This window comes from Aegilops tauschii, chromosome 2 (genome assembly GCF_002575655.3).
Source record: "Aegilops tauschii subsp. strangulata cultivar AL8/78 chromosome 2, Aet v6.0, whole genome shotgun sequence".
Taxonomy (NCBI): domain Eukaryota; kingdom Viridiplantae; phylum Streptophyta; class Magnoliopsida; order Poales; family Poaceae; genus Aegilops; species Aegilops tauschii.
In genome coordinates, this window is record NC_053036.3 from 648,760,847 (window position 1) to 648,785,814 (window position 24,968).

Consider the following 24,968-nt stretch of genomic DNA (forward strand, 5'->3'; position numbering starts at 1 on the left):
GAGAGAGAGAGAGAGAGGGAGGGAGGGAGAGACAGAGAGAGGAGACTAATCCTGAAGTGCACTCAAAGAAACATGTTGGCTGGCCTTTGCATTCATGCCCCTAAAAGCACTGCAAGTCCTTTTCATTCACCTTTTCTCTTTTATTTTCTTCCATTCCCACTTTACATTACAAGCTAGACCAGACTACCCACATTCCATGCCATGATGTGCTTGCAATCAGCCTAGATTACAATTGTACTTTCTCCTCAAAAAATGGATCCAGGACATGATTGCACTACACTTATTGTAGATAGATAGATAGCTTTGGTGTGAGCTATATAGGCTGCTAGAGCTAGATTATACAAGATAAATAGCAGCTTATATAAGCGCGTGCTCACCTCTCATTTCAGTGTTGCATTAATGCACCTAGCCTTCTTGTTTGGTCCACAGGCATAATAACATGATTGACCACTTAGTGGACCAACTAGCGCTATTTTCCTCCTCTCTGCAGATCAGCTGTGACCTCCACACATGCATGTACTAGTGGTAGTAAGTTGAAAATGCTGTGTTCTCGATTTCAGTTCACAAGAGATCCAGCTAGCTACAGGCAGAAAGCTAGATGCTAGCAATGGACGAGCACCATCAAGAGTCTTATGTTCCCCCTGGGTTCAGGTTCCACCCCACAGAGGAGGAGCTGGTGGGGTACTATCTGGCCAGGAAGGTGACCGCCCACAAGATCGACCTCGGAATTATCCAGGAGGTCGATCTCCACCGGATCGAGCCATGGGACCTCCAAGGTACTACAAATTCATCTGAATTTTAGTATAGTTAATTTTCTAGTTTGGACATGGTATTCAGTTGATGCCAGTTGGATGTTAACAATGGTGGCTGGTGCAGAGAAGTATGGTGGCGGCAGGGGAGGACGGGGAGCGCGTCAAGCGGCTTAGGACGAGCAGTCATCGTCGGAGTAGTACTTCTTCAGATGCAAGGACCGCAAGTATTCGAGCGGTACGCGCACCAACCGCGCCACGGTGGCCGGATTCTGGAAGGCCACCGGTAGGGACAAGCCGGTGACGTCATCAAGGAGTGATACGTCCATTTTGCATCATGCTTTTATATCGATATTTATTGCTTTATAGGTTGTTATTACACATTATGTCACAATACTTATGCCTATTCTCTCTTATTTTACTAGGTTTACATAACGAGGGAGAATGCCTGCAGCTGGAATTCTGGGCTGGAAAATGAGCAAATATTAGAGACCTATTCTGCACAACTCCAAAAGTCCTGAAACTCCACGAAAGTCGTTTTTGGAAATAATAAAAAATACTGAGCGGAAGAAATACTAGAGGGGGCCCACACCCTGACCACGAGGTTGGGGGCGCGCCCTACCCCCCTGGGCGCGCCCCCTGCCTCGTGGGCCCCCTGTTGTCTCTCCGATGCCCATCTTCTGCTATATTAAGTCTTTCGTCTGAAGAAAAATCAGAAGCAAGCTTTCGGGACGAGACTCCGCCGCCACGAGGCGGAACCTTGGCGGAACCAATCTAGGTCTCCGGCAGAGTTGTTCTGCTGGGGACACTTCCCTCCGGGAGGGGGAAATCATCGCCGTCGTCATCACCAACGCTCCTCTCATCGGGAGGGGGCCAATCTCCATCAACACCTTCACCAGCACCATCTCCTCTCAAACCCTAGTTCATCTCTTGTATCCAATTCTTGTCTCCAAGTCTGGGATTGGTACCTGTAGGTTGCTAGTAGTGTTGATTACTCCTTGTAGTTGATGCTAGTTGGTTTATTTTGTGGAAGAACATATGTTCAGATCCTTTATGAATATTAATACTCCTCTGATTATGAACATGAATATGCTTTGTGAGTAGTTACATTTGTTCCTGAGGACATGGGAGAAGTCTTGCTATTAGTAGTCATATGAATTTGGTATTCGTTCGATATTTTGATGAGATGTATGTTGTCTCTCCTCTAGTGGTGTTATGTGAACGTCGACTACATGACACTTCACCATTATTTGGGCCTAGAGGAAGGCATTTGGAAGTAATAAGTAGATGATGGGTTGCTAGAGTGACAGAAGCTTAAACCCTAATTTATGCGTTGCTTCGTAAGGGGCTGATTTGGATCCATATGTTCCATGCTATGGTTAGGTTTACCTTAATACTTCTTTTGTAGTTGCGGATGGTTGCAATAGGGGTTAATCATAAGTGGGATGCTTGTCCAAGTAAGGTCAGCACCCAAGCACCGGTCCACCCACATATCAAATTATCAAAGTACCGAACGCGAATCATATGAACGTGATGAAAACTAGCTTGACGATAATTCCCATGTGTCCTCGGGAGCGTTTTCCTTTATATAAGAGTTTGTCCAGGCTTGTCCTTTGCTACAAAAAGGATTGGGCCACCTTGCTGCACTTTATTTACTTTTGTTACTTGTTGCTCGTTACCAATTATCTTATCACAAAACTATCTGTTACCTATAATTTCAGTGCTTGCAGAGAATACCTTGCTGAAAACCGCTTATCATTTCCTTCTGCTCCTCGTTGGGTTTGACACTCTTACTTATCGAAAGGACTACGATAGATCCCATATTCTTGTGGGTCATCAAGACCCTTTTCTGGCGCCGTTGCCGGGGAGTGAAGCGTCTTTGGTAGGTGGAATTTGGTAAGTAAATTTTTTTATAGTGTGTTGAAATTTACTGTCACTTGTTACTATGGAAAGTAATCCTCTGAGGGGCTTGTTCCGGGTATCTTCACCCCGACCAGTAGAGCAAAGAGTTGCTCCTCAACCTACTGAACCTACTGAATATGAAAATGTCTACTTTGAAATTCCTTCGGGTATGTTGGAAAAACTGCTAGCTAATCCTTTTGCAGGAGATGGAACAATGCATCCTGATGAGCACCTAATATATGTGGATGAAGTTTGTGGATTATTTAACTTGTAGGTATACCCGATGATGTTATTAAGAAGAAGGTCTTCCCTTTATCTTTGAAGGGAGATGCATTGACATGGTATAGGCTATGTGATGATATGGGATCATGGAACTACAAACGATTGAAATTGGAATTTCATCAGAAGTTTTATCCTATGCATCTTGTTCATCGTGATCGCAATTATATATATAATTTTTGGCCTCGCGAAGGAGAAACCATGTTAAATCAATGTTATATCCTATGCAGCTTGGGGGAGGCTTAAATCAATGTTATATTCATGCCCCAATCATGAGCTCCCAAGAGAGATAATTATTCAAAAAATTTATGCTCGGCTTTCTGATAACAATCGCACCATGCTCGATACTTCTTGTGCTGGCTCTTTTATGATGAAGACTATTGAATTCAAATGGAATTTATTGGAAAGAATTAAACGCAACTCTGAAGATTGGGACCTCGAGGAAGGTAAGGAGTCAGGTATGACACCTAAGTTTGATTGTGTTAAATCTTTTATGGATACCGATGTTTTCCGTAAATTTAACACTAAATATGGACTTGACTCTGAGATACTAGCTTCTTTCTGTGAATCTTTTGCTGCTTATGTTGATCTCCCTAAAGAGAAGTGGTTTAAATATCATCCTCCCATAGAAGTAAAAGTATCTGCACCTATTAAAGTTGAAGAAAAGACTATTACTTATAATGATCCTATTGTTCCTACTGCTTATGTTGAGAAACCACCTTTTCCTGTTAGGATAAAAGATCATGCTAAAGCTTCAACTGTGGTTCGTAAAAGAAATATTAGAACATATACACCTCCTGAGCAAGTTAAATTTGAACATAATATTGCTATTGTTAAAGATCTCTTGTCTGATAATATTGATGGGCATGTCATTCATTTCTGTAATGAAACTGCTAGAATTGCTAAACCCTGTGCTAAAGATAAACATAGACCGGTGGTAGGCATGCCTGTTATTTCTGTTAAAATAGGAGATCATTGTTATCATGGCTTGTGTGATATGGGTGCTAGTGCTAGTGCTATACCTCATGACTTATACAAAGAAATTATGCATGATATTGCACCTGCTGAGATAGAAGATATTGATGTTACCATTAAGCTTGCCAATAGAGATACTATTTCACCAATTGGGATTGTTAGAGATGTTGAAGTCTTGTGCCGGAAAACTAAATATCCTGCTGATTTTCTAGTTCTTGGTTCCCCACAAGATAGCTTTTGTCCCATTATATTTGGTAGACCCTTCTTAAACACTGTTAATGCTAAGATAGATTGCGAAAAGGATGTTGTTTCTATTGGTTTGGGTGACATGCTCATGAGTTTAATTTGTCTAAATTTCGTAGACAACACCGTGAAGAGGAATTGCCTAGTAAAGATTAAATTATTGGTCTTGCTTCTATTGTCGTACCTCCTAGTAATCTTTTAGAACAATATTTGCTAGACCATGAAAATGATATGTTTATGAATGAAAGAAGGGAAATAGATGAAGTATTCTTTAAACAGGAACCCATCCTGAAACACAATTTGCCTGTTGAAATCCTAGGGGATCCTCCTCCACCCAAGGGTGATCCCGTGTTTGAACTTAAACCGTTACCCGATACTCTTAAATATGCTTATCTTGATGAGAAGAAGATATATCCTGTTATTATTAGTGCTAACCTTTCAGAGCATGAAGAAGAGAGATTATTGAAAACTCTGAAGAAGCACCTCGCTACTATTGGATATACTCTTGATGATCTTAAGGGCATTAGTCCCACTCTATGTCAACATAAAATAAATTTGGAGAAAGATGCCAAACCAGTTCGTGATCACCAACGACGGCTGAATCCTAAGATGAAAGAAGTGGTAAGAAAGGAAATACTAAAGCTCCTTGAGGCAGGTATAATTTATCCCGTTGCTGATAGTCAGTGGGTAAGTCATGTCCATTGTGTCCCTAAGAAGGGAGGTATTACTATCGTTCCTAATGATAAAGATGAATTGATTCCGCAAAGAATTATTACAGGTTATAGGATGGTAATTGATTTCCGCAAATTAAATAAAGCTACTAAAAAGATCATTACCCCTTACCTTTCATCGATCAAATGCTAGAAAGATTATCCAAACATACACATTTTTGCTTTCTAGATGGTTATTCTGGTTTCTCTCAAATACCTGTGTCAGTCGATGATCAATCAAAGACCACTTTTACTTGCCCTTTCGGTACTTTTGCTTATAGACGTATGCCTTTTGGTTTATGTAACGCACCTGCTACCTTTCAAAGATGCATGATGGCTATATTTTCTGACTTTTGTAAAAAGATTTGTGAGGTTTTCATGGATGATTTCTCCGTTTATGGATCCTCTTTTGATGATTGCTTGAGCAACCTTGATCGAGTTTTGCAGAGATGTGAAGAAACTAACCTTATCTTGAATTGGGAGAAGTGCCAATTTATGGTTAATGAAGGCATTGTTTTGGGCCATAAAGTTTCTGAAAGAGGCATTGAAGTTGATAAAGCCAAGGTTGATGCTATTGAAAAGATGTCGTGTCCCAAGGACATCAAAGGTATAAGAAGTTTCCTTGGTCATGCCGGTTTTTATAGGAGGTTCATTAAGGACTTCTCAAAAATTTCTCGGCCTCTGACTAATTTATTACAAAAATATATACCATTTGTCTTTGATGATGATTGTGTAGAAGCATTTGAAATACTTAAGAAAGCATTGATTTCTGCACCTATTGTTCAGCCACCTGATTGGAATTTACCTTTTAAAATCATGTGTGATGCCAGTGATTATGCTGTAGGTGTTGTTCTAGGGCAAAGAGTTGATAAGAAATTAAATGTTATTCAATATGCTAGTAAAACTCTAGACAATGCTCAAAGAAATTATGATACTACTGAAAAAGAATTCTTAGCAGTTGTATTTGCTTGTGATAAGTTTAGACCTTATATTGTTGATTCTAAAGTAACTATTCACACTGATCATGCTGCTATTAAATATCTTATGGAAAACCTAGACTTATTAGATGGGTTCTCTTGTTACAAGAATTTGATTTGCATATTATTGATAGAAAGGGAGCTGAGAATCCCGTTGCAGACAACTTGTCTAGGTTGGAAAATGTTCTTGATGACCCACTACCTATTGATGATAGCTTTCCTGATGAACAATTAAATGTCATAAATGATTCTCGTACTGCTCCATGGTATGCTGATTATGCTAATTACATTGTTGCTAAATTTATACCACCTAGTTTCACATACCAACAAAAGAAAAAGTTCTTCTATGAATTGAGACATTATTTTTGGGATGACCCACATCTTTATAAAGAAGGAGTAGATGGTGTTATTAGACGTTGTGTACCTGAGCTTGAACAAGAACAGATCCTACGCAAGTGTCACTCCGAAACTTATGGAGGACACCACGCTGGAGATAGAACTGCACATAAGGTATTGCAATCCGGTTTTTATTGGCCTACTCTCTTCAAGGATGCCCGTAAGTTTGTTTTATCTTGCGATGAATGTCACAGAATTGGTAATATTAGTAGACGTCAAGAAATGCCTATGAATTATTCACTTGTTATTGAACCATTTGATGTTTGGGGCTTTGATTATATGGGACCTTTTCCTGCCTCTAATGGATACACACATATTTTAGTTGCTGTTGATTACGTTACTAAGTGGGTAGAAGCTATTTCAACTAGTAGTGCTGATCATAACACCTCTATTAAGATGCTTAAAGAAGTTATTTTTCCGAGGTTTGGAGTCCCTAGATATTTAATGACTGATGGTGGTTCACATTTTATTCATGGTGCTTATCGTAAAATGCTTGCTAAGTATGATGTTAATCATAGAATTGCATCTCCTTATCACCCACAGTCTAGTGGTCAAGTAGAATTGAGCAATAGAGAGCTCAAATTAATTTTGCAAAAGACTGTTAATAGATCTATAAAGAATTGGTCCAAGAAACTTGATGATGCATTATGGGCCTATAGAACTGCATATAAAAATCCTATGGGTATGTCTCCGTATGAAATGGTTTATGGAAAAGCATGTCACTTACCTCTCGAACTAGAACATAAGGCTTATTGGGCTATTAAAGAGCTCAATTATGATTTCAAACTTGCCGGTGAGAAGAGGTTGTTTGACATTAGCTCACTTGATGAATGGAGAACCCAAGACTATGAGAATGCCAAATTGTTTAAAGAAAAAGTTAACAGAATACAAAAGTGTGAGTTTCATGTAGGTGATTATGTATTGATATACAACTCTCGTTTAAGATTTTTTGCAGGAAAACTTCTCTCTAAATGGGATGGTCCTTACGTTATCGAGGAGGTCTATCGTTCCGGTGCCATAAAAATCAACAACTTCGAAGGCACAAATCCGAAGGTGGTGAACGGTCAAAGAATCAAACATTATATCTCAGGTAATCCCATAAATGTCGAAACCAATGTTATTGAAACCGTGACCCCGGAGGAATACATAAGGGACACTTTCCAGAACGTTTCAGACTCCGAAAAGGAATAGGTAAGTGGTACGGTAAGTAAACCGACTCCAAAACAGTTCTAATGGCAATTTATCTCTGTTTTGGAATATTTAGAAAAATAGAAAAATAAGAAGCAGTCCGGGAAGGACACGAGGTCCCCACGAGGGTGGAGGGCACGCCCTACCCCCCTGGCGCGCCCCCTACCTCGTGGGAACCTCGTGCACTCTCAGGACTCCGTTTTCTTGCACGTTACGTATTTTGGTTGGTAAAAATTCATTATATAATCTCCTGAAGGTTTTGACCACCGTATCACGCAATTATCCTTTGTTCTTGTTTCGAGCTGTTTTCTGTCAGGGTTGTCAAGGCCAGGCATCATGTCGTCCCCCTCCTCTGACAATGGTGACAACGATGCATGGCTAATGAAGATAGAGCTGAAGAGGGAAGAACCCATGGAGATCAACAAGGATGAAGGGATCAAGAAGGCCACGGAGGACCAAGTTCCGGCAACAGAAGACATCCTTCAACTTGATCACAATCTTCTTACCCCAACTGAGATCGAAGCTTTCAAGATGATTGAGCTAGCTCGTATACAAAACAAGTATCTCACACGTGAAAATATTGTGTTGAAGGAGCATATCATCGCACTCAAGGGCATTATCCGCAAGCTGGAGGACCTCTTACGCTCAATGTGCGACTATCCATCATCACCTCCATCTTCTTCACCAACAAAGGAGACATAATCACATGGGTATGGGCACTCCCCTTGGCAACTGCCAAGCTTGGGGGAGGTGCCCCGGTATCGTATCACCATCACACTCCTATCTTTACCGTTTTTCTTAGTTCGATCCTCTTAGTAGTATCTTGATCTAGTAGAATAAAGTTTTGGTATGATCTAGTTTTGAGTTTTGCTTTATGATCCCTCTATGTAATCGAGTCCGTGAGCTATATAATAAATATTAGTGTTGAGTCAAGGGGTTGATTATTTTGCCATGATTTTGAGTGAATAAAACAAAAAGAAAGAATAAAAAGAAATAAAAAGAGATCATATTGATCTTATGGAGAGTAATGACTTCACATATAAAGAGTATGATGATTAAAAGTTGTTGAGAGTTGTCAAACATAGTTCTGGTCATCGTTGCAATTAATAGGAAGTAATAAAGAAAGAGAGGTTTCACATATAAATATACTATCTAGGACCTCTTTTATGATTGGGAGCACTCATTAAAATATGACATGCTAAAGAGTTGATGTTGGACAAGGAAGACAACGTAATGGGTTATCTTTTCTTATATCTGAGATAAAGTATATTGTCATGGATCATCCAACATGTTGAGCTTGCCTTTCCCCCTCATGCTAGCCAAATTCTTTGCACCAAGTAGAGATACTACTTGTGCTTCCAAAAACCCTTAAACCAGTTTTGCCATGAGAGTCCACCATATCTACCTATGGATTGAGTAAGATCCTTCAAGTAAGTTGTCATCGGTGCAAGCAATAAAAATTGCTCTCTAAATATGTATGATTGATTGGTGTGGAGGAAATAAGCTTTATACGATCTTGTGATGTGGAAGAAATAAAAGCGACGGACTGCATAATAAAGGTCTATATCACAAGTGGCAATATAAAGTGACGTTCTTTCGCATTAAGATTTTGTGCATCCAACCGTAAAACCGCATGGCAACCTCTGCTTCCCTCTGTGAAGGGCCTATCTTTTATTATTACCTTCTACCTTATGCAAGAGTCATGGTGATCTTCACCTTTCCTTTTTACATTTTATCATTTGGCAAGCACAGGATGTTGGAAAGATCCAGATATATATATATATATATATATATATATATATATATATATAATTGGATGTAAGTTAGCATGAGTTATTATTGTTGACATTACCCTTGAGGTAAAAGGTTGGGAGGCGAAACTATAAGCCCCTATCTTTCTCTGTGTCCGATTAAAACTCCGTAACCACAAGTATTGCGTGATTGTTAGCAATTATGAAAGACTAAATGATAGTTGAGTATGTGGACTTGCTAGAAAGCTCTGACATAGACTCTTTCTGATGTTATGATAAATTGCAATTGCCTCAATGACTGAGATTATAGTTTGTTAGTTCTCAATAAAGTTTCTGATTCATACTTTGCATTTGTGAATAGATTATTACTTGAGCATAAGAAATCATATGACAATATCCATATATGTTGCTGTTATAAGAATGATCATGATGCCCTCATGTCCGTATATTATTTTATGGACACCTCTATCTCTAAACATGTGGACATATTTATCGTTATCGGCTTCCGCTTGAGGACAAGCGAGGTCTAAGCTTGGGGGAGTTGATATGTCCATTTTGCATCATGCTTTTATATCGATATTTATTGCTTTATGGGCTGTTATTACACATTATGTCACAATACTTATGCCTATGCTCTCTTATTTTACTAGGTTTACATAACGAGGGAGAATACCAGCAGCTGGAATTCTGTGCTGGAAAAGGAGCAAATATTAGAGACCTATTCTGCACAACTCCAAAAGTCCTGAAACTCCACGAAAGTCATTTTTGAAAATAATAAAAAATATTGAGCGGCAGAAATACTAGAGGGGCCCCACACCCTGGCCACGAGGGTGGGGGCGCGCCCTACCCCCCTGGACGCGCCCCCTGCCTCGTGGGCCCTCTGTTGGTTCTCCGATGCCCATCTTCTGCTATATGAAGTCTTTCGTCCGAAGAAAAATTAGAAGCAAGCTTTTGGGACGAGACTTCGCCGCCACGAGGCGGAACCTTGGCGGAACCAATCTAGGGCTCCGGCAGAGCTGTTCTGCTGGGGACACTTCCCTCCGAGAGAGGGAAATCATCGCCATCGTCATCACCAACGCTCCTCTCATCGGGAGGGGGCCAATCTCCATCAACATCTTCACCAGCACCATCTCCTCTCAAACCCTAGTTCATCTCTTGTATCCAATTCTTGCCTCCAAGTCTGGGATTGGTACCTGTAGGTTGCTAGTAGTGTTGATTACTCCTTGTAGTTGATGCTAGTTGGTTTATTTGGTGCAAGATCATATGTTCAGATCCTTTATGCATATTAATACTCCTCTGATTATGAACATGAATATGCTTTGTGAGTAGTTACGTTTGTTCCTGAGGACATGGGAGAAGTCTTGCTATTAGTAGTCATGTGAATTTGGTATTCGTTCGATATTTTGATGAGATGTATGTTGTCTCTCCTCTAGTGGTGTTATGTGAACGTCGACTACATGACACTTCACCATTATTTGGGCCTAGAGGAATGCATTGGGAAGTAATACATAGATGATGGGTTGCTAGAGTGACAGAAGCTTAAACCCTAGTTTATGCGTTGCTTCGTAAGGGGCTGATTTGGATCCATATGTTCCATGCTATGGTTAGGTTTACCTTAATACTTCTTTTGTAGTTGCGGATGGTTGCAATAGGGGTTAATCATAAGTGGGATGCTTGTCCAAGTAAGGGCAGCACCCAAGCACCGGTCCACCCACATATCAAATTATCAAAGTACCGAACGTGAATCATATGAACGTGATGAAAACTAGTTTGACGATAATTCCCATGTGTCCTCGGGAGCGTTTTCGTTTATATAAGAGTTTGTCCAGGCTTGTCCTTTGCTACAAAAAGGATTGGGCCACCTTGCTGCACTTTATTTACTTTTGTTACTTGTTACCAATTATCTTATCACAAAACTATCTGATACCTATAATTTCTATGCTTGCAGAGAATACCTTGCTGAAACCGCTTATCATTTCCTTGCGCTCCTCGTTGGGTTCGACACTCTTAATTATCGAAAAGACTACGATAGATCCCCTATTATTGTGGGTCATCAAGGAGCCGCAGCGTCTTTGGCATGAGGAAGACGCTCGTCTTTTACAGGGGCCGCGCACCCAATGGTAGGAAAACCGACTGGATAATTCACGAGAACTGTCTCCATACCAGCGAGCACGCTCCCACCCAGGTGAGTAATTCATCAACAAACCTTCTTCCTGATCAGTTGCTCTTTTTCTTTAGAGAATTTGACGTTGATGATAATGGTGATGACGTAGGAGGAAGGTTGGGTGGTGTGCAGGGCATTCCAGAAGCCAACCCCGAACCAGAAGCCATCTTACATGTTCCCAGCATATGCTGCCGCTCCGGGCCTCGGGGCCTGCTACGAAACGCGGCCCAGGCTGCACGACCAAGGCGGTGACCTCCGTTACCAGCAGAGCGCCGCATCCATTGCCGGAGTTGGCGGCCTCGGCTTCCCCGGCCAGGGTACCCAGTACTCCTCCGAGGACGCGCTGGAGTGCAAGAAGGGCATCTTCAACAACATCCCACAGCACATCGAGGGCCCACCGCCGCCGACCGCATTTGGTGGTTGCAGCGAAGCCTTTCCTGGTTGTAGTGAAGCCGGATACGACGTAGTCCAGCAGGAACTGGCGGCGGCCGGCATCAACTAGAACTTCCTGGACAGCTTGTTGTCAATATCGCTGCTCCACGACTCCTCCGCAGCTAGTGCCGCCTCAAACCTTCAGCTTCCCCTAAACCAATCTTCGCTAATTTATGAGCGGCATAATTCGCAGAATGTTTAACGGACGTAACTTTTAAATCCTTAAATGTACGGAGTAGCACTTTGATCTCCAGCTGCTGAATGGTTCCTCCCGGATTCAGGTAGCATGTCGATCACCATCTTCCATGTAGATTTGCTTCTGACCCCTTGATTTGTTGGTCGTGTAAATATAATGGAATGGCGGGAGTAAGATTCCTGAACATTTTTTATATTAATGAATATTTTTTAAATGCAAACACGAAAGAGAATCGGAACAAATAAAAAACCAGAAGAAAAGTGAGGCTTAAATAAACTCAACCAAAAGCCAAAAATAGAATCAACGGAACATATTAGTGGCCAGTGAAAATTAGCTGCAACTGATCGATACATCGTGAAAGAGCTTGTGATTTAAATCAAGCACTAAGGGGATGCAATGAATTGAAGTCAGTGACCATCGCCCCATATGCATACGAACTTAACCCGTATGACCTCACCACGGAGCCCTGGCCCAGGTTAAAACCACCAAGGCATGACTCCAGCGCTCCATCTTCCCAGTCACATACACCATCCCAGGGGTATGAATTCACATCTGGTCGAGATCGAATGACGGATTGTCCCACCGAAGTATTCACGGAGACCCCAAGACTCTTTTATCCGAGAGATTGATTTTCGAGAGCAGGTGTAGAAACATTTCCATGAGCAAGTCTGCTGCCTTGTGGCTCAAGAACAATTGGGTGTATAATACTTCTTATAATGATAGGAACGCATACTCGAGAATTTACAAAGCACTGCATTGCTCAGCAACCTTTCCATGCACATACTAGCGAAGCCCGACTCCAAGAACACGCACCATGTGCTTCATATCATACACACACTACGCATGACATCCTTAAACAAATTGAATATCACAACACAGACTCTAAATGGTGACTTGAGAATACATAACACATCTGTTATGCAAGAGCAAGTAGCTAAGTACAAACAAAATGGCTTGAAGGCCAGCCATAACATGGCAGTTGATAAAGCATGAATACAAGAGATGCCAGCCCTGCCATCCCTATCAAAAGCCACAATTTGGAACAAGCTAGTTGACCGAGTGACCTAGCAACTAGGCATCACCCACATGACCGGAATCGACGTAATCGCCCACACAAAGCTCACCCCCAAAGATATTAGAATTGGAATTCCCAATGACCACTTTCATACTTGCAAGACTTGTACATAATTAATAAGAAATTAAAAATGGTATGAACATTGTCATAAAGTAGCATGTCGGGAAAATAAAGCATCACGAAAGTATGTCAAGACATGGAATGAGACAACCCATACACATGGAACAAGTGAAACTCAAATAGAGACTTAAGAAACGAAGTACCGATGTTCACAATATGGATACACATTAGGTCACATCAAGACTTGGGTTAAATCAACCCAACCCAAGTACAATTGTCTCGATGGATTGTCAGTTAGAGTTGGCCAACCACAATTGACAAAATCCCATCGACACCAACGCTCTCATCGTTAGTGATGGCAGAGACCCACAAGTAGGTGATGACCATAGAGGAACCCGCCACCAATCCATCTGTTGGAATCAAACCCCGACAATCAAAACTCACTTATATTACTAAGAGAGTTCGGCACTAAAATCTCTTCGTAGGGGGCTCATCAACACGTCTGGACTTGATCCCATCCATATTTCCCTAATAATAATAAATCAGATATTGCCTCTGGTTGTACGTCGTCGCCAATTTTGCAGAAACGTCCCTGTAATTTTTGGTATTCAACCCGCGATCCTTTTTATAAAGTGAGAAAACGTTTCGAGCCCAGATCCGGCCCGCCCAGCCCCGAGTGCCGCCGCCGCCACGACCAGCGCCCGCAGCGCGCTCGACCCCGAGCTCCTCCGAGAAATTGGATCTTTTGCCCCACTTTACTTCTCCATGGATCATTTGCCCCCCCTAGAGGCTACCGGGTGAGGCCCGGGGCCACTGTCATTGAGACAATCAAAGGGCAAATCATCCATCCCCTTGTAAAGTGGGGCAAATCATCCGATCCCCGCTCCCGGGCCTCCCTCGCGCGTCGTCCGGCGACCACCCAGGTCACGCCCCCGCGCCCCTGCCTTCTCTCTTTCCTCTATCTCTCTCTCTCTCTCTCTCTCTAATCTCCTTGTCTCTCCTTCTCTCCAGGAGCTCAGTGCCAGCGCCATGGATGCCCAGTCCTCGAGCTCTCCTTGGAGGTTCGAACGCCGCCACGGGACTTTCACCGGCCAGATCCGGTGCCTCCCTCCAGGATCCGCGCGCCCTCCACCTCCTCTACCCGATCCGGCGCCGCCCAACCCGCCATGACCTCCACCATGGCGCCCGTCGAGATCCTGTGCATCCTCTCCGTCGACGCACCATCGTCGCATGAGGACTTGGATGCCTGGCTCGTTGACAACCTCCCCCAAATCCTACAGGAGGTTCAGGTACAACATCTACTTGATTGATTTCTGAATTCCACTTCTTTTTTGTGCCTGTATATGCAATTGAGAGAGACTCTTCTTGATGATCTTGTGTGCCAAATCTTACATGTGCAGTTTGAATGTGTGATACGTTGTGTGATCCAGCGACAAAATTCAGTTAGTGCTGCTATGTATCAGTCAAGGGAATGGTACAGAGAAGAGAGAATGAGGACAATACAAAGTGAGTGAGAGAGTGTGAGTGATTCATGAAGGGGTATAGGCTTTGTACTACTACTTAGAGTATATTGTACAAATAAGGAAGTGGGTAGTGTGCTATCTTTGTTGTGAAAAGGGAAGATTTCTTTCCTGACTCATGTACTGGTGGATTGATGATCTAACGACCATATGAATGATTAATGAAGGATAACATGCATATTCAGTTCTCCTCTCAATTTTTATTGTGCCAAGCTTGATCTTTATCCATCTAACTGACTGAAAGTACCTTCTAATCACTACTGTACGCATATGTTAGTTAGTTTGACAGTACACACCACACAAAAAGCAAAAAATGAATTCTAGGGGGATCTGCGTCCGGTGGCTGCGGACGAGCGGCGCTGGGTAAAATTGGAGTGGAGGTCTGTAACTAACTTCACCTTAATTAGGGGCTCTGGATGCAACATCGGCATACTTAATTTCTTCAGACATCTCACCTTTTCCCGATCTCTTAGTCAGTTCCCATCCATAGGAAGAGCTGCTACATGCTCCTTTATCTGCTCACAGTTTCCCTTTTCTTGAGTTGCAATATTAAAGTTTGGTTTCAACGCTTGAGCCCAAAGTCCTGTGCAGCGTGTCAACTCTCAACACCCCTGCATGAGCCCCAAGGCACCACATGATTCCTATGATACACCAACATTGGTTCGGTCCTACATTGCTGAACTAATCTTCGTATGATATATGACATTGGGCAATTTTCTTTATAGCCTGCGGAAGCAGGCAGTGTACTTAATCTAGCTTCAGTTATAGAAAAATCTGACAATGTAATTTGATCCGGATCTTGACTCCAATCTCAGGACAGGACAATGTAATTTCTTTTATATGCAGCTTGCAGTCTTTGCGTCCCGGTGGCATAGAAATTAGGGTCCTATGCATACTAAATGTGCAGCTTGGCATGGCTCTTAGCACACACACAATCCATCAGATGAACAGGAACACTCTTGGAGTACTCCTGTATTTCCTACAGCAATATTACTTACATTTAGTTTGGTGCCGTCGTGGAAAATTCATATGGGCGTTCCGCAGCGTGTTCAGAATAATACTTTGCAAGGGTCAACAGCTCGACGTCGAGCAGCAGCAGCAGGTTCTGCAGCTTCGACGACCCCGATGAGTCCGCGATCGTGCTCAACTCGTACCAGGAGGGTGTGGAGGAGTTTCCCCTTGAACTCCATGACCTGATTCTAAGGTTCGTAATTTAGCCTTTTTTGGCTGTTGATTACTCCTTTGGTTCTTTAACCATGTTCTGATTAATGGTGCTTTGGAACTCTTGTGGTCTGTAGGTCATTGTTCTACTGGCAATCACTTCACCTGAACGGCTGGACCAGATGATAGTGGATATACGCAGTGCAGTATATTGCTATAAGGTTGCGTATTAGCTTTGAGTGATTTTACTCTTATTGGTATCTTGACAAAGCTTGAATTATATGCTGGTGTCTTGATAGATACAAGCCTCCCTCTTCTGCCCTTCTTTTCTCCATCCTCTGCTGGTCGCTAGCACATGTGAATCGTTCTCGTCAAGAGCATGCTTGTGACATCATTACTGTATGTGATGCAGGGCAAAAGGATGTTGTCAAAAGGTAAAAACACATTTAATCATTTCCTATTTTTTTCCTTGCCCGTTTTCGCCGTCATATACACTGCATCTCCCACTGTAACGGATAGCCAAATTTGTATTCTTGAAAGTTTTAATCATCTCTATTGCAGCTAAGTGTTCAAGTGCGATCTCTAGCCAAGTTCCCTTTGTTGTTGTGTTGTATTTTGAGGAAAGGTGGCCGAGCAGCTCGTGGCATCTGTGTCACGCCTGCTCTGCCGCTGCCTTGACCCGCCGACGACGTCGCCGGTTGAGCCGCAAGGGTGCAAGATCATCGTGGGGCCCATTGCATGGGCGTCGGGTATGCTTGATTGCCATGTTGTAGGCGAAGGTGCTAGAGCTTGGTGGTGTGTTTGTGATGTTTTTTTTCTCCCGATGCAACGCATCGATTGATTTATTCATGCATCTGTCGATTTACTCTAAATTTTTTTCAGTCGTCAAACATTAACTGGATTGGTTTGTGGATATGCAGTGTGACAAGTCGTGTGAGATGAAGGTGGTGAACCATCTCAATGTGAAGCCAAGTATGTCATGGATTTGCCATGGATGATGGAAGACTGGTCAGGGTAAAAGTTTGAGCTGTCAAATTTTGTGTGACCGAGGTCCTGGACGGTCAAACCTAAAAAGTTCAGTGAAGATTCAGATTACATATGGATTCCTTTTTGTTGCCTACAATGCTATAATCACGCTAACTATGTGCATGGTGTGTACCAGAGATGATTCAAAAATTGCTTGCCAATAGGCAGCTGGATGTCAAGGAGGCCGAAGCCCATTGTGCCAAAACTAACACATTAGAATCTTTCAATTTGCTGCTACGATATTTCAAAGTAAGAACACGATGATGCAAAGGAATCTTATTATGTAGCCATATGTAATCTCAATTTGTTGCTATGTATAAAGTATGATAGGAGTAGGCCCGTATAGATGTGTATCCATTTTTGCCTTCTACTGATCTATGACAAAGGGGATGTGCTGGACTAAGTGGCCGTTGCTATTGAAGCAAAGGAGTGGAACTCACAATTTTTCAATCAATGGAGGTTATCTTTCATATGGATTTTATGATTAGATACTTGCAGATGTGTGTCACTTTCTTAGATCATGTTTGATTCTTAAAATTTTAGATGTTTCATGTAACCATCAATTATGCTACCAGCAGTCCCTGTACATTCTTTTTTACCCGCTCTAAAAAATTATCTCGGTTTATAACCATCATACATTTTAATGTATAAGTAAGATTATGAGTTGATCCAGTGCCGAAAATAATTCAGTTGAACATGTTTTTTCTAGCAGTTTTAGGCAACAATTCATCTGCATATGAAGTTTGATTCCATGTGAAGTCTATGATTGATTTTTTCTGGGATTCTTCAGGTTTGATTGGTGAAGCTACATTCAGCATAGAAGACATGTTTATTTGTAGGGAATTTTTGCAGGTACAATCCATCCAGCCATACATAAAACTGATATTCTCATTCTTTAACAATGTGTGCATGGCCTCTACTCTGTCGTGTGTTGAGAAAAGGCTCTGTCGTGCGTTGAGAAAAGGCTGGACATATACTGTTGTTTGTATAACCTTACTTTGTAAAATAATCTGTGGTAACAAACATGTTAACAAGGGCGCAATTTTTTTTTTATACATAATTTCAGAAGTACTCCCTAAATATATGACGTTTTGGTAATTTAATTTGAACCACCAAAACGTCAAGGAAACAGAAGGAATACTATTAACTTTTTTGGCTGATTTCCCGAACTAAATCGCTAAAGCTTTTTGAACCATTTATTTTTGAGCTACGGAGGAGAGCAAATATTATTCATGGTATGTTGTAATTAAGAAAGAAGAGTGATTTAATGGGAAGATAAGTATTGCACCGATAAAATATCTATGTCACTAGCCTGATTCTCGCACCTTGTATTCTCCCGTTACAACGTCTGGGCATTTTTGCTAGTATCATATTGTACGTCCTTCCACGCGGCGCTGAGCAGACAAGCGTGCTGGACGACACCATGTTAAGGAGCTCATGGTAGTTTGATTCCACTAGAATCGGCTGCACGCCCCACTGCAGGGCTAGCTGAAATCCTTCCATGTAGGCACTAAGCTCTGCCTTGAGTATCGACCCATATTGGAGAAGGGATCGGAGTAATGCTACACCTGCGTAAGGGATCTTACATGACCTACGTATGATCTTGCCATTGTACTCCGCCCAAGCCTCACCTACTTTCTGGTGGTGCGAAGAAAAGTCACAGGAGAAGAGAAGAATATTCCTGTCCGTTCGTCCATGATTTCCGTTAAATAGGTAGATGACATGTCTTGAGCATGTATTGTGTATTGCACGTGTATTGAATTTGTGACCCATCTTCTAATCTTGTAGTTGAAGTAGAGGTCTTCCCTTGTATTATATATATACGTGCACCAGCACCCCATCAATACAACGTCTATTGTATTGCATACTTTTATGTCTACATGGTATCAATTTTTAGGTTCTGGCCTAGCTTTCCGCTGCCGTCACGCCTCCTCACGCGCCACCGCGCCGCATCTCCCCTGCCGCCGCCTGTCCACTCCGCGACGCCGCCGCAGCTTTCCCCGCAAGCCGCCCGCGTGATTCCACACGCCGCTCCAATCGCGCGCTGCACGCTGCCTACCCGCGCGCCGCCCGTGCAATTCCATCGCACGCGCCGCCGCTCGCTTCTTCCGTGCCCACTAGCGCCAACACGCTATCACGCCGCTAGCCGCCAGTGCCCGATCGCGTCCCGCCGCACGCATCCATCCATCTATTAGCATTAGCATAATTCATCCATTAGCATAATTCATCTAGCTTGCTTGCTAGCTGGTTGCACGTACGTGGTGATTCTACTTGCATCCATCTAGTACTACTACCGATTCTTCTACTCGCAGCAGCCACCCCGGTCTGCCTTCTCGCGCGAGCCGCCGCCCCCGCCGCGCAGCGTTTCCTCGGCGCCGCCGCCACCGCCGCGCAGTGCCTCCCCGCCGCTGCGCCGCGCCTCCCCGCGCGCGCCGCCGCCGCCGCTTTCCACTGCCGCCCGCGCCGCGCAGCGCCTCCTCTCGCGCGCCGCCGCCGCCGCGCGCTCCCACGTGTCGCCGCCGCCGCTCGCTTCCTCTTCCTGCCGCTTCGGACGCCTTTCATGGACTCTCCGGGCTACTTCACCATCTGCGGCGGAACCGTTCCACCGGCAGCGCCGATCCAGTCGCGTCCTCCCGCACCCGCCGGGTGTTACCCGTTGTCGCCACCAGCGCCTCCCTCGCAGCACCCACAAGGGGGAGGGGGCCGCGCAGCCGGCGTGGCGGCGGTCGCCGCCGCCTGCAGCAGCAGCAGGCCCAGGACGCCGGAGGGGGGCGCCACACTATCAGCAGGCTCTCCCCGCTGGCCACGAGGCGTTCATCGGCGCGCCCTTCCAGCCGATTGTCGCCGGCTACGGCGCCCTCCTTGTGCCGCTGCCTCTCGGTGGTTATGGTCCGCCTGTCCCGGCGCCGCCCTATGGGGGCCTTCCGCCGCCGCCGGTACCTGCGCCACGGGACCCCACCCTCCTCGCCGCCCAACACTCCGCGCCGTCGCCGAGTAGCTCTGTCGGTGGTGGCGACTGGTACATGGACTCAGGTGCTACTGCGCACATGGCAGCTCATCCCGGTAACCTAACCTCCTTCACTCCCGTTCACACACCCACTCGTATCACCGTCGGCAACGGCTCCTCCTTACTTATTACTCATATCGGTAGCACTAGCTTTCCCTCCACTTCCACACCCATCACTATGTCTGATGTTCTTGTTTCACCAGATTTAGTCACCAACCTAGTTTCCGTTCGTCTTCTTACTCGTGAGAACCCACTTACTGTTGAATTTGACGGTGTTGGCTTTTCTGTGAAAGACGCTCGTACCCAGATGGACCTTCACCGATGTGACAGTCCCGATGAGCTCTACACCGTGCACGCCGGCGCCTCCACATCCACACCCGTCGCCCTTGCCGCCGGCGTTGACCTTTGGCACGCTCGCTTGGGTCACCCCAACCACACTGTCTTACGTCAAATTCTTAGGAGTTTCTCTTTCTCATGTGATAAGCTCGACGAGCACTCTTGTGAGGCTTGTCGCTTAGGAAAGCACATTCGTCTTCCCTTTAGTGCGTCTTCTTCAGTTTCCACTTTTCCGTTTCAATTACTTCATAGTGATGTTTGGACATCTCCCATTGCGAGTAACACGGGCTATCTCTACTACTTGGTGATTTTAGATGATTATTCTCATTATGTGTGGACTTTTCCCCTTCGTCGTAAATCCGATGCTTTAGCCACACTCACCGCCTTTTATTCCTATGTCACCACCCAGTTCGGTCGCCCCATACTCGCACTCCAAACTGATAACGGAAAAGAGTTTGACAACGTCGCTTTTCGCACACTTCTCGCTTCTCACGGCACCACATTCCGTCTGACTTGCCCATACACTTCCCAGCAGAACGGCTGCGCCGAGCGCATTCTCCGCACTCTTAATGACTGCGTTCGCACGTTACTCTTTCACTCTAACGTGCCCGCTCGGTTTTGGCCCGATACCCTCGCTACCGCCACTCTCTTAGTTAACATTCGTCCGTGTCGCCCTCGGTGGAACTACGCCCCTCACCACCTTCTCTTCGGCACACCACCGTCCTATGATGGTCTCCGCATCTTCAGGTGTCTCTGTTATCCAAGCACCGCGTCCACCACGCCACACAAGCTCGCACCACGATCTGTCCCATGCGTCTTCCTTGGCTACCCCCCTAACACCAAAGGTTACCGGTGCTATGATCCTGTCACTCATCGTGTGTACACCTCGAGGCATGTGTACTTTGTCGAGACGGTGTTCCTTTTTTTCAGGTTCCTACGGCTTTGGCCCCTTCGGCGCCGGCCCCCGCGCCCCCTTCATGGAGCGATGCGTGGCGGCAGCCCCCGGCGCCCCCCCCGGCACGGTGCCCTATACCGCCACCACCTGGCTTTGTGACTCCCTCCCCCGAGGTTGAGTCCGAGCGGGCCCCCGGGTCCCCTTCTCCCTCATACGAGGTTGAGCCCGGCACCCCGCCCGCCCACCCTGCGACGGGCTCGACGTCATCCTCGCCCGTCGCCTCTTCCGCAGCCGGCTCGGCCGACGCTGCTGCCGCTGCGGCCCCCGCCGCCGCCGCCGCGGCCCCCCCAGCCGCACCGGGTGCCCCCGCCGCCGCCACCCCCGCCGGCCCTGCTGCCCCGCCACTTGGCTTGACACTACTAGGAAAAGGGTTATAGATAATATGGACACTAATGGCACACCAGACATGCGGTGCGCCACTACTATATAGCAGTGGCGCACCGTGTGCTGGTGCGCGATTAGTGTGATAGACACTAATGATGCACCACAACCATGGTGCGCCACTACTAACATTTTTTTCTTTTTTCCAAAATACTAATGGCGCACCACAAACATGGTGCGCCACTACTAACAAAATTTGTTTTTTTTTTCAAAAATACTAACGGCGCACCGTGGCACAGTGCGCCATTACTAGTTTTAACTAGTAATGGCGCACCAGCCACCCCGTGCGCCACTACTATCATTTTTTTTGCAAAACTACTAATGGCGCACCGCCAGCTGGTGCGCCATTAGTAACCAGAGTTACTAATGGCGCATTTGTTGGTGGTGCTCCATTAGTAACCTGGGACCAGCTAGATATTTTGGACAGCCACCTACACACTCACTTTCCCGACTTCATTCTCTCCACCTCCTCCTCCAAGCTTGTCTCGGCTGCCTCCTCCTCCTCACCTCATTTGCACCATAGATTCATCCAAATTAAGTGGTTAAATTACCTTTTTTTGATAGGTAAGTAAGGGGAAAGCTTTCTTTATGTTGTAGATCTACTTTTTTCTCCCTCCAACAACGTGCACATGCACCTTTTATGGCCTAGCTAGATCTATGTATGTTTGTGGTGTTGCATATATGTTTGTGTTTGCAGGTACCGGTATTTGAAATGCGATAGTTGCCAATATTTTGCCGGAATGTTGATTCATTTCCGTTTCGGCGAGAATTTTGGCACTATGCATTCTTTTTTGTCCTATTTTTAGGCAAAGTCATGCCAAATTTTTTCTTGGTTCTAAAATATCGTTTTGCTCTACCCCGCAGGCGACCATGGTCCGCACGATGACCGAAGGCATCGCGAATAGGTTTTTGATCTCCGCGAAGGCCGAGATGCTTCAAAAGAACGAGACGGAGATAATATGTCCGTGTCGAAGATGCAAGCTGAGGAGCCTTATGGACCCGGATTCCGTACAGGTGCGGGACCACCTGCTCTTGCGTGGTTTCATGGATGGCTATCGGTGGCAAGGTGATGAAGATGATTATGAAGTCGTCCATGGGGGCCGGCCGGCAAGAAATGAGGAAGGGCAGCAAGACAACCGCAGTGAGGGCGGGCGAGAAGACGAAGAATCTCCAGGACATGATCACGAAGTAGATGCAGTACACAGTCATCATGTAGAAGATGCCGGACATGATGATGAGGAAGATGCCGGTGCAGACGAAGGGCATGATCATGAAGATGAAGATGCCGGAGCAGACGACGATGGACCATCGATGGGCTGGGTGCAGGACCCGCATATTCAAGAGCTGCTTCTCAAGCAGACGGATAACGCAAGAGCTGCCGCCCAAGAGAAAGCCAAGCTGGATCAACTGGAGATCGACGCGGTTACTGCATTGTATGAAGGATGCAGGCCCGAGGATACCCGCCTGAAAGTAACGCTCATGGCTCTGGAGATGAAGGTAAAACACAAAATGACCGATGCATGCTTCGACGAGAACATGTCATTCTGGCACCAACGTCTTCCCAAGGGGAACAAGTGCCCGACCAGTTTCGAGGAGGCAAAGAAAATCGTGTGTCCTCTGGATTTACCGCACGTGAAATACCATGTGTGCATGAACAATTGCATCATTTATCGGGACGAGCACGCGGAGTCTACCATATGTCCGGTGTGCGGCGTCACTCGATACAAGAAGAGGAAGAAAGCTCCTCGAAAAGTGGTGTGGTACTTTCCGATCACTCCTCGTCTGCAGCGGTATTTCGCGGACCCTAAAGTAGCAAAGCTCTTGCATTGGCACGCGGATAGGGAGGAGAAGAAGCGAGAAGATGACGCAAATGATCCGGAGATAAATAAAAAAGACAAGATGTTGAGTCACCCTAAGGATGGGAGCCAGTGGCAAGCGTTGAACTTCGAACACCCAGAATTTGGGAACGATCCAAGGAACATCGTGCTGGGCGCGAGCACCGATGGAGTCAATCCATTTAGCAGCCAGAGAAGCACACATAGCACCTGGCCTGTGTTTGTGTGGATGTACAACCTTCCCCCCTGGTTGTGCATGAAGAGGAAGTACATTCACATGAGTATGCTAATTGAAGGGCCGAAACAACCAGGGAACGACATCAATCTGTATCTGGGGCTGCTGAAAGAGGAGCTAGACACGCTGTGGAAAATGCCAGCCAATACGTGGGACGCCGCAGAGAAAGAATATTTCCCTATGAGAGCCGCACTGCTCACGACGGTGCACGACTATCTCGGTTACGGATATGTCGCGGGGCAGGTGCTCCACGGATTTTCTGGATGCGTCAGGTGCATGGATGACACAACGTATCGCCAGCTAGATAGAGATCCCGGGTCTTCGAAAACCGTGTTCATGGGACATCGAAGGTGGCTTCACGATGATGACTCATGGAGGAAACGCAAGGATCTGTTCGATGGTGAAACCGAAACCCGAAGACACACGCGTACGAGGAGCGGCGAGGAAGTAGACGAGCTGTTGAAAAATTGAAAAGATTGCCCACTGCCGGAAAGAAGCAAAAGGCGCCAGAGCCGGGAAAGAAGCGAAAGGCGCAAGAGCCGCTGCTGAAGGTATGGAAAACGAGGTCTGTTTTCTGGGACTTGTCGTACTGGAAGATCTGCCGTGTGCCTCACAGCCTTGATGTCATGCATATCACGAAGAACGTGTGCGAGAGTCTGCTTGGTACCCTGCTCAACATGCCAGAGAGGACCAAAGATGGGCCGAAAGCAAGGGCAGACTTGAAATCAATGGGCATCAGGGAGGAGCTTCACGCTAATGATGATGATGATGAGGCGAAGCAGGACACGGAAAGTCGTCGCAAGGGCGAAAAGGCCAAGAAGACCAGAAATGACTTCCCTCCCGCGTGCTTCACTCTAAGTCAGGAGGAGATCGATTAGTTTTTCACCTGCCTCATAGGAGTAAAACTTCCTAACGGTTACGCGGGGAAGATAAGCAGATACATAGACTCAGCGAAGCAGAAGTTCAGCGGGATGAAGTCTCATGACTGTCACGTGCTGATGACGCTGATACTTCCAGTTGCAATCCCTGGGATCATGGACGCGCACGCCCGTGAAACGCTATTTGGCCTATGCAACTTTTTCGACGTCATCTCTCGGAAGTCGGTTGGTGTGAGGCAACTCAGAAGGCTACAGGAACAGATCGTGGTGATACTATGCGAGCTTGAGATGTACTTCCCGCCCGCATTCTTCGACATTATGGTGCATCTGCTGGTCCATATCGTGGAGGATATCATCCAACTCGGGCCGACGTTCCTCCATAGCATGATGCCGTTCGAAAGGATGAATGGTGTCATCATAGGATACGTTCGCAACATGTCACGTCCAGAGGGAAGCATAGCCAGTGGCTTTCTGACCGAAGAGTGCATCTCCTACTGCACGAATTATCTAGGCATCAAGAACCCCGTTGGTCTGCCC

The 24,968-nt window shown here is 45.4% G+C and overlaps 2 long non-coding RNA genes and 1 pseudogene across 4 annotated transcripts; all 3 read left to right on the top strand.

The window, feature by feature from the left end:
- Positions 1–607: 607 nt before the first annotated feature.
- LOC109769820 (uncharacterized) lies at positions 608–11,968 on the top strand (annotated as a pseudogene).
- Positions 11,969–13,889: 1,921 nt separating this feature from the next.
- On the top strand, positions 13,890–14,814 carry LOC141041867 (uncharacterized). Its single transcript, XR_012203656.1, has 2 exons — positions 13,890–14,386; positions 14,498–14,814. It is a non-coding gene; the product is annotated as an uncharacterized lncRNA (long non-coding RNA).
- A 336-nt stretch (positions 14,815–15,150) lies between these two features.
- LOC120973922 (uncharacterized) lies at positions 15,151–17,846 on the top strand. Of its 3 annotated transcripts, none has more exons than XR_005769597.3 (3): positions 15,197–15,821; positions 15,916–16,557; positions 16,699–17,846. It is a non-coding gene; the product is annotated as an uncharacterized lncRNA (long non-coding RNA). The 3 variants fall into 3 exon arrangements; XR_012203655.1 differs by having other exon boundaries at positions 15,203–15,821; positions 15,916–16,212; positions 16,340–17,846; XR_012203654.1 differs by having other exon boundaries at positions 15,151–15,821; positions 15,916–17,846.
- Positions 17,847–24,968: the final 7,122 nt, after the last annotated feature.